This window comes from Acartia tonsa, chromosome 3 (genome assembly GCF_053477335.1).
Source record: "Acartia tonsa isolate MP-2025a chromosome 3, ASM5347733v1, whole genome shotgun sequence".
In the NCBI taxonomy this organism is placed as follows: Eukaryota; Metazoa; Arthropoda; class Copepoda; order Calanoida; family Acartiidae; genus Acartia; species Acartia tonsa.
This window is the reverse complement of record NC_137262.1, coordinates 23,515,606-23,523,621: the sequence shown is the minus strand read 5'-3', so window position 1 is coordinate 23,523,621 and position 8,016 is coordinate 23,515,606. Positions and strand designations below refer to the sequence as shown.

General features: G+C 35.0%; 1 pseudogene across 1 annotated transcript; it reads left to right on the top strand.

The window, feature by feature from the left end:
- Positions 1–4,382: 4,382 nt before the first annotated feature.
- On the top strand, positions 4,383–4,936 carry LOC145313687 (cytochrome b-c1 complex subunit 7 pseudogene; annotated as a pseudogene). Its single transcript, XR_013877450.1, has one exon. The product of XR_013877450.1 is annotated as a cytochrome b-c1 complex subunit 7 pseudogene (transcript).
- The last annotated feature ends 3,080 nt before the right edge of the window (positions 4,937–8,016 follow it).

Sequence of the window (8,016 nt, the reverse complement as noted above, 5' to 3'; positions counted from 1 at the left end):
GGCGATGGAGAGGCTATGTAGGGGCTATGTTATATATATTAAGGTAAGGATTATATAAATTAAGGTAAGAGGCTATTAAGGGGCGATGGAGAGGCTATGTAGGGGCTATGCTATATAAATTAAGGTAAGGGGCTATTAAGGGGCGATGGAGAGGCTATGTAGGGCTATGTTATATAAATTAAGGTAAGGGGCTATTAAGGGGCGATGGAGAGGCTATGTAGGGGCTATGTTATATAAATTAAGGTAAGGAGCTATTAAGGGGCGATGGAGAGGCTATGTAGGGGCTATGTTATATAAATTAGGGTAAGGGGCTATTTAGGGGCGATGGAGAGGCTATGTAGGGGCTATGTTATATATATTAAGGTAAGGATTATATAAATTAAGGTAAGAGGCTATTAAGGGGCGATGGAGAGGCTATGTAGGGGCTATGCTATATAAATTAAGGTAAGGGGCTATTAAGGGGCGATGGAGAGGCTATGTAGGGCTATGTTATATAAATTAAGGTAAGGGGCTATTAAGGGGCGATGGAGAGGCTATGTAGAGGCTATGTTATATAAATTAAGGTAAGGGGCTATTAAGGGGCGATGGAGAGGCTATGTAGGGGCTATGTTATATAAATTAAGGTAAGGAGCTATTAAGGGGCGATGGAGAGGCTATGTAGGGGCTATGTTATATAAATTAAGGTAAGGGGCGATGGAGAGGCTATGTAGGGGCTATGTTATATAAATTAAGGTAATGGGCTTTTAAGGGGCGATGGAGAGGCTATGTAGGAGCTATGTTATATAAATTAAGGTAAGGGACTATTAAGGGGCAATGGAGAGGCTATGTAGGAGCTTTGTTATATAAATAAAGTTAAGGGGCTATTAGGGGCGATGGAGAGGCTATGTAGGGGCTTTGTTATATAAATTAAGATAAGGGGCTATTAAGGGGCGATGGAGAGGCTATGTAGGGGCTATGTTATAAAAATTAAGGTAAGGAGCTATTAAGGGGCGATGGAGAGGCTATGTAGGGGCTTTTTTATATAAATTAAGGTAAGGGGCTATTAAGGGGCGATGGGGCGATGGAGGAGCGATGGAGGAGAGATGTAGGGGCCATCAAAGTACAGTGTAATATAAATTTGTGGAAGGAGCGATGAAGGGGCGATGTAGGAGCGATGGAGGAGCGATGGAGGAGCGATGTAGCAGCGATGTAGGGGCCATCAAGTTGCAATGTTATATAAATTTGGAGAAGGAGCGATGAAGGGGCGATGGAGGGGCGATGTAGGAGCGATGGAGGGGCAATGGAGGGGCGATGTAGGGGCCATCAAAGTACAATGTAATATAAATTTTGAGAAGGAGCGATGAAGGGGCGATGTAGGAGCGATGAAGGAGCGATGTAGGAGCGATGTAGGGGCCATCACAGTACAATTTAATATAAATTTGGAGAAGGAGCGATGTAGGAGCGATGTAGGAGCGATGGAGGGGTGATGTAGGAGCGATGAAGGAGCGATGTAGCAGCGATGTAGGGGCCATCAAGTTGCAATGTAATATAAATTTGGAGAAGGAGCGATGAAGGGGCGATGTAGGAGCGATGAAGGAGCGATGTAGGAGCGATGTAGGGGCCATCACAGTACAATTTAATATAAATTTGGAGAAGGAGCGATGTAGGAGCGATGTAGGGGCCATCACAGTACAATTTAATATAAATTTGGAGAAGGAGCGATGAAGGAGCGATGTAGGAGCGATGAAGGGGCGATGTAGGAGCGATGTAGGGGCCATCAAAGTACAATGTAATATAAATTTGGAGAAGGGGCGATGGAGGAGCGATGTAGGGGCCATCAAGTGGGTTGTTATATAAATTAAGGTAAGGGACTACGGAGGGGCGATGGAGAGGCTATAAAGGAGCCATCATGGGGCTATAGCATAGCCTCTTATCATAAGAGGCGATATGAACGCCCCTTTAAAGGAGCTATTAAGAGGCCATGAAGGAGCTATAGCATAGCCTCTTATCATAAGGGGCGATATGAACGCTCCTTAAAAGGGGCTATCACATCGCTCCATATGATAAGAGGCTATGCTATAGCTCCTTGAAGGAGCTATAGAAAATCATCGCCCCATATGGAGCGATGTCATGGAAAGGACTATACGTCGTTTTAAGCTATTTTTAGTGTGTAATCCTTATATTTGTTGCCGGATTTCATTATAGAGAAAAATCCTTTTACAGGGTAAAAATCTGGCAAAATGCCTTACCGAAAAATCATGGCATAAAATTTTCCCACCAGTGGTGGAAAAGTTAGAGCACCTCAAAATAAAATTTTACTATGCCCTTGTGTATTGGACCCTGAGGGCCTCCTGGAGGGGCTACCAGAAATCTAAAGGTATCTTTAGAACCACAATGGCCGGCTCTAACTGCACTCAGAAGAAGTCAGAGATAATTGCCGGCCGCCTTCCGTCCTTTAATTGGCGGCAAAGTTAGCACACCAAAAAAATGACAATTTTTTGTTGTGTTTTTTGCACACAGGGCGGTGTGTGTTCGTGGCGCAGCCACGTGTATTACCACTTTTTTGTAGGTCATTCCAAGCCGGATTGGCGGGTGTGCGGCCAGAGGTGGTCTGACCGGCCGTTTGGCCGACAGCCTCAGTTAAAGGTTGCAAAAATTGTCAAAAATTTAAGTTTTTGAGGATTTTTGGCATGCCAGTGCAGCCAGACTGCTTGGCTGACAGGCCTGGGACACATGTCACCTGACACACTGGGCCATTGCCCATCTTTGCTATTTTGAACAATTTTTTTCCCATCACTTCCCTGGCCGTGATGGCCATTCAAAGTGGCCTGGGTCAAAATCGACCAAAAACCAATTTTTGGGGGTGATATTTTGACCCCCCAATCATCTAGAGAGGGAGGAAGGGATAATCTTGTTAATTCTGTAAAAGGTACTATAAAAACCTTTTAATTAAAAAAAAAATTGTTTGATTTGGTTGAAAAATAAGGAAGTTATTAATTTTTTCCACAAAATTGGATTCCTGGGCTCACTGTGCAATGATATGACAAAATACGATTAATTGTTTTAGATCCCAAGTGATGTTGAACAAGGTTTTCCCTTCTGTAAATCAAAATTGTATTGAGAGATGTATAAACTAATGAAGTGAGATATAGAGTAGTAACGCTGCAACAAATTTATGCAACGATTTTCTTTAGGTTCAAGGATGTATTTATAGATAGTTAATAATTTAATCATAGGTCACAAAATTAGTGAAACATTATTTCCGCAAAAATCATTTTACCTCACATTGTCAAAAGCTAATATTTCCGAAAAAAAACAATACCATAAAATGCCCCCCCACTCATTAACTACAAGATTATTAATAACTTTTTTTGCTATTGTGGCTTTACACTATGCAGTTTGACATTTTGGCGGCAACTATGGCACACCTACAAGCTCATAGGGAGCTTGTTAATAGAGTTCATAAATATTAATAAAGAAAATTTAAATATAACCTAGAAACTAGAGTTGTTGGATGTTTGCATGTATGCCCTGGTATGCATAGGTGGATTTAGTTGGTTAAACCTTCTAAGATTACCCTTTTATTTTTTTTTGATTTCATATTAATTTTTTTTTTTTTTAAATGTAAATAAGAAAAAAGTCTATATAGCAATGGAAAATGGTGAAAAAAGATGTATACTTCATAAAACAATTGTATTATTTCCCTTTGACATTTAAAGAAAACATTAAATTTAAAAGTATAACAAATAATATTCATAAAATTGTATCAATTATTATAATATATAAAAAAGCTTATTTGACACATTTTTATAAAATATAAACTATCCAGCTGTTACATAGTCATACGTGACTACTGTAAAAAAATGAAAAATCGCGACATGAATTAATGAAAGTAACTAAGCTGACATGTACTTTACATAAAAATAGTTTTCTCCGAAAAAGTTTGTTACATTGCCAACCACTGTGCCAGTTGAGTTCTTGATTTAGGTCCAGAGTTGGCTTTAGGCTATTTTGTTTTTAAAGTCTTGGGAAGGTTGGGAAGTTTTTTGCTCCTTCCTCCTCCATTCGGATTTATAGTCTGAATATGGAAGGGACGCAGCCTCTAGTGTCAAAAAAAACTATAAATGATATAATATGAAATATTTATCTTTGTTTTTTAGAGTGTTGTTACAAAATTTATAAATTAACTGTATCAAGAAGTTTTTTACAAGTACATTTTTATTAGGTTATTTTATACAAATAAATGTATTTAAATCATTCTCTAATGTAGTGATCTATTATAAAACCAATAGTTTGTTTTGGCTTTGAAATAATAGATAAATTTATTACTAGATTGCTGATATTGAGTGAAAGGGTTAATTTATCTATATGAAAAAAAAACTATGATTCAGTAAATAGGTCTAAACTGACCAAGCTATACTTGCTTGATTCACTTCACTAAAAGAGTGCAGCAACATGGCGTTTTTTTCTCGAGCCCTGAGCCTGACTGCTCGCAACCTCTCTGCCACGCAGCAGACCAGAACATTCGTGAACAACATGGCTGTCAAGAAGTGGGCCTTCAACCTGTCTGGCTTCAACCAGTACGGGCTCTATCACGATGATGTGCTGTATGAGAACGATGAGGTTAAGGAGGCCATCAGGAGACTACCACAGAACCTTCAGGATGAAAGGGCATTCAGAATCCAGAGAGCTCTCCAGTGCTCTGTTATGAAGACTGTTCTACCTAAAGACCAGTGGCCCACCTTCGAGAAGGATCAAGAAAAAGGAAGATACCTGACTTTGTTGTTGGAGGAAGTTAGAGCAGAATTAGCTGAGAAAGCCGAATGGAGCAAGAATGCATAAATTTTTCCTTAAATGTAGTTTTGCCTGTTCATAGATTTAAATATAAATTATGTCGTAAATTATAACAATACACTTGCTTGGTGAGAACAATATAAATTATTATACACTCTTTTAATCAGTCAAATTGTAGATCTTGCAATTTTTTTCTTTTTAGTCTTAATCTACTTAGTTGTCCTGTTTTCAGAAAAAAAAAAAAAAAAAAAAAAAAAAGTAAATAGGTGGCTGCGTTCCTAGCATCTGTACTATGGGTAGAAAGGGGTAGAAAAATAGCCCAAAACCATCCCTAAACTAAAATATCCTAAAACCATTCCTTAACCCATATGATGATTATCCAATTGGAGAACTACTTATTCGGTCAACAAGATCTTGACTACAAACAAATAACATTTCTTCTTTATAGTATACCTGTTGCTTCGCCATTAGCTTCTAAGGGAATGCGTGAGGTTAGGAAAATAGTGTAAAACAACACCGAGATAATTATAAAGGTTGTCTAAAAAGTGCATAAGTGCAAGTACAAGTAAAAAAAAGTTTACAAAATAAAGCTTCTAAAAGTTTAATTTCCTTTTTAGTGAATAAACACTTTTGAAGAGAACAAACAGTCTATACATAATTTGTGCTCTATTAAAGTTGATATTTACTCTAAAAGCTCTACTTTTGGAACTATTTAAATGAATGATTTTCTGGTCAAAAGATAATGAATGAGGGGTTAGGATAAAAACAAAAGATATTTAAAGAAGTATGCGCATTCTTTACAACAAAAATACAAAGGAAAAGAAGAGTTTAAACGTTTACCTAAGAATCTTTGAAAATCCCATTTCACAGTCTGTAAAAAAATTTTCCCTTGCGAACCTAACCCTTAGAAATCAATATTAAATAAATATTAGCAATTTTAAATTTTCGCAGAATATACTTCAGACAAGGATTATTATATCGATAAGAAGCGCAGCAATAAGAGAACAATAATCTACAGATATTAAGTAAAAAAAAACTGTCTTAGCTGAAATTGGTAAGATATTTGTGAAAAATGAAATATCAATTTAAATAAACAATTTCTTAGAGAACTTTTATATCGAAAATAAACAAGAAAGAATAATCTATAGTCTGAACTTTCTTCGACGCGCCGACGTATGGATATAAACAGCCCCTCATTGTAAAATAGCTGCGCTTCTAATACTGCAATGGTTTTATAGGGACATTTTAAACATTCTATATTATTTTTGTAATTTTTGCAGAACATTAACTTTATATATGATTAAATGAGGCCAAAATAAAGAAAAAATGAGGAAGGGTGTGGGCTAAGCAAAGAATGGGGCGGTCTGTAATTAAACCATGAACTTAAACCAATTCAAAGACGGGTGGCGAGGGGGGGGGGGTATGAAAGTATGATTTTGCAAGGGTGCATAAAGGGGGGAAGGGGGTTAACTAGGCATTAAACTATTATCACGAAGAACTAATTATAGGTGGTGTTGGAAATTCATTGGTTTTGGTTACTTTGTCCGACGCGAGAGCGCCGTCTAATTAAATATTGGCGGATTAATGTTAAAAACAAACAGATTGGTACAGATGCACATTAATTTGATAATTCAAAAAAATAATAATGATGATGGTGAGAAAGAAAAGAAGCTATTTGGTTTTAGAGGACATTCCCAAATATTCGCTTATTGTTTTTTTGTGTGTATTCAAAGCATATTTATATTTTAAGTGAAATTAAAAATCATAAATATAACTTCAATAGAAAAGTTTTTTTTAAACTAAACTAAACATAAAGATAATAAATTGAAATACCCAAAAGAAAAAAGTAAAAAAAATATTATAATTCATATTATTAAAGCTTTTTATTGCTTATTTACTATCTTACCCCCTCCACTTCAACACTACAAGAGATTGAACCTGTACATGGTGAACTAAAATGCTTCCCTAAATAGGATAACCTATTGGAAAATTGGTGGAACAGACAGATAAACAATTAATTCAATGAAACTTCAATATGAACTATGATTTTTACAGAATCACTGTGATTTTGGGATACTGTTTGCCTTTTCTCTATATTGTTGTAAGCTAAAATACAGTCAACAAAGAAAAATAGACTAGACTTTTAGAGTGTCCTTTAAGTATATGCTAGTTAATCAAAAGACGAATAGGTTTTAATACCTCACAACGAGTTTCCTCATTTTAAGGCTAATACTATTAATTACAGGGTAGACTTTGCTTTTCGTAAATTTGTCGAGGATGGGGATTGGGCAATCACAAATTTTTTTAACCCCCATTATTTCTTTTAGTAAAGCAATTGGCTCGTTGAATTCTATTTTTTTATTAATTGAGACGGAAGTCTTAGCCAACAAAAGTTTCAGCTGATCGCAGCTAAAACAAAAAAAAACTACATCCGCTCAATTATTCGCCTAATAATAAAAATGACGTCATACAATACAAATGACCAATGATAGTCCACTATACATTGTAATTACCAATGGTAAAATGTACACTGGCCAATCATTGGTCATTTATATTGTAAAATGTCATTTTTCATTAACTGCAGAAGAGTTCCTCTTATATTTTACAATTCCTCATCCCTGTTCAGAATTTGTGACATTTTTTTACCATTTTATTACGGTTATTATATTTTAAAGGAAATGTTATGTTTATTTAAGTAATTCATTGCATTTTAATTAAAGGAATTAGACCAAAAATATTTATGGGTAGTTTAGGTACATTTTTACCTTTTTATTATTGTATAAAATATTTTAAAAACTAATTCTATGTTTATTTAGATAATTCATTTTGTTGTTGAAGGGAATTATAAGTACTAATTTTAAAATTAGGTAAATATCAATTGTAGAATAAACATTTTTGTCCTTTTTTATTACAATTAAAAAATTAAATTAAATTAAATGTATGATGCTTTTTGCTATTTGATTTTTGCATTTTTTTAATACAAAAATTATTAAATTAGAATAAGTACTATGCTAAGTGTTTATCAAAGTAATTCATTGTTCTTAAATGGAGGAAAATTAAGCTAAAAGTATATAAATGCTTATGTAGTTTTATGTATAATAATTTTGTTTTGCAATTCGAGCTTTTTCATACATATTATTAATTTCAAAATACAGTTTAATCAGGCTTTAATAATTTAGAATTTTAGGATAACAACAAGTAAATTATATCCACTTTCATTAAATACAATATAGTCGATAAAAT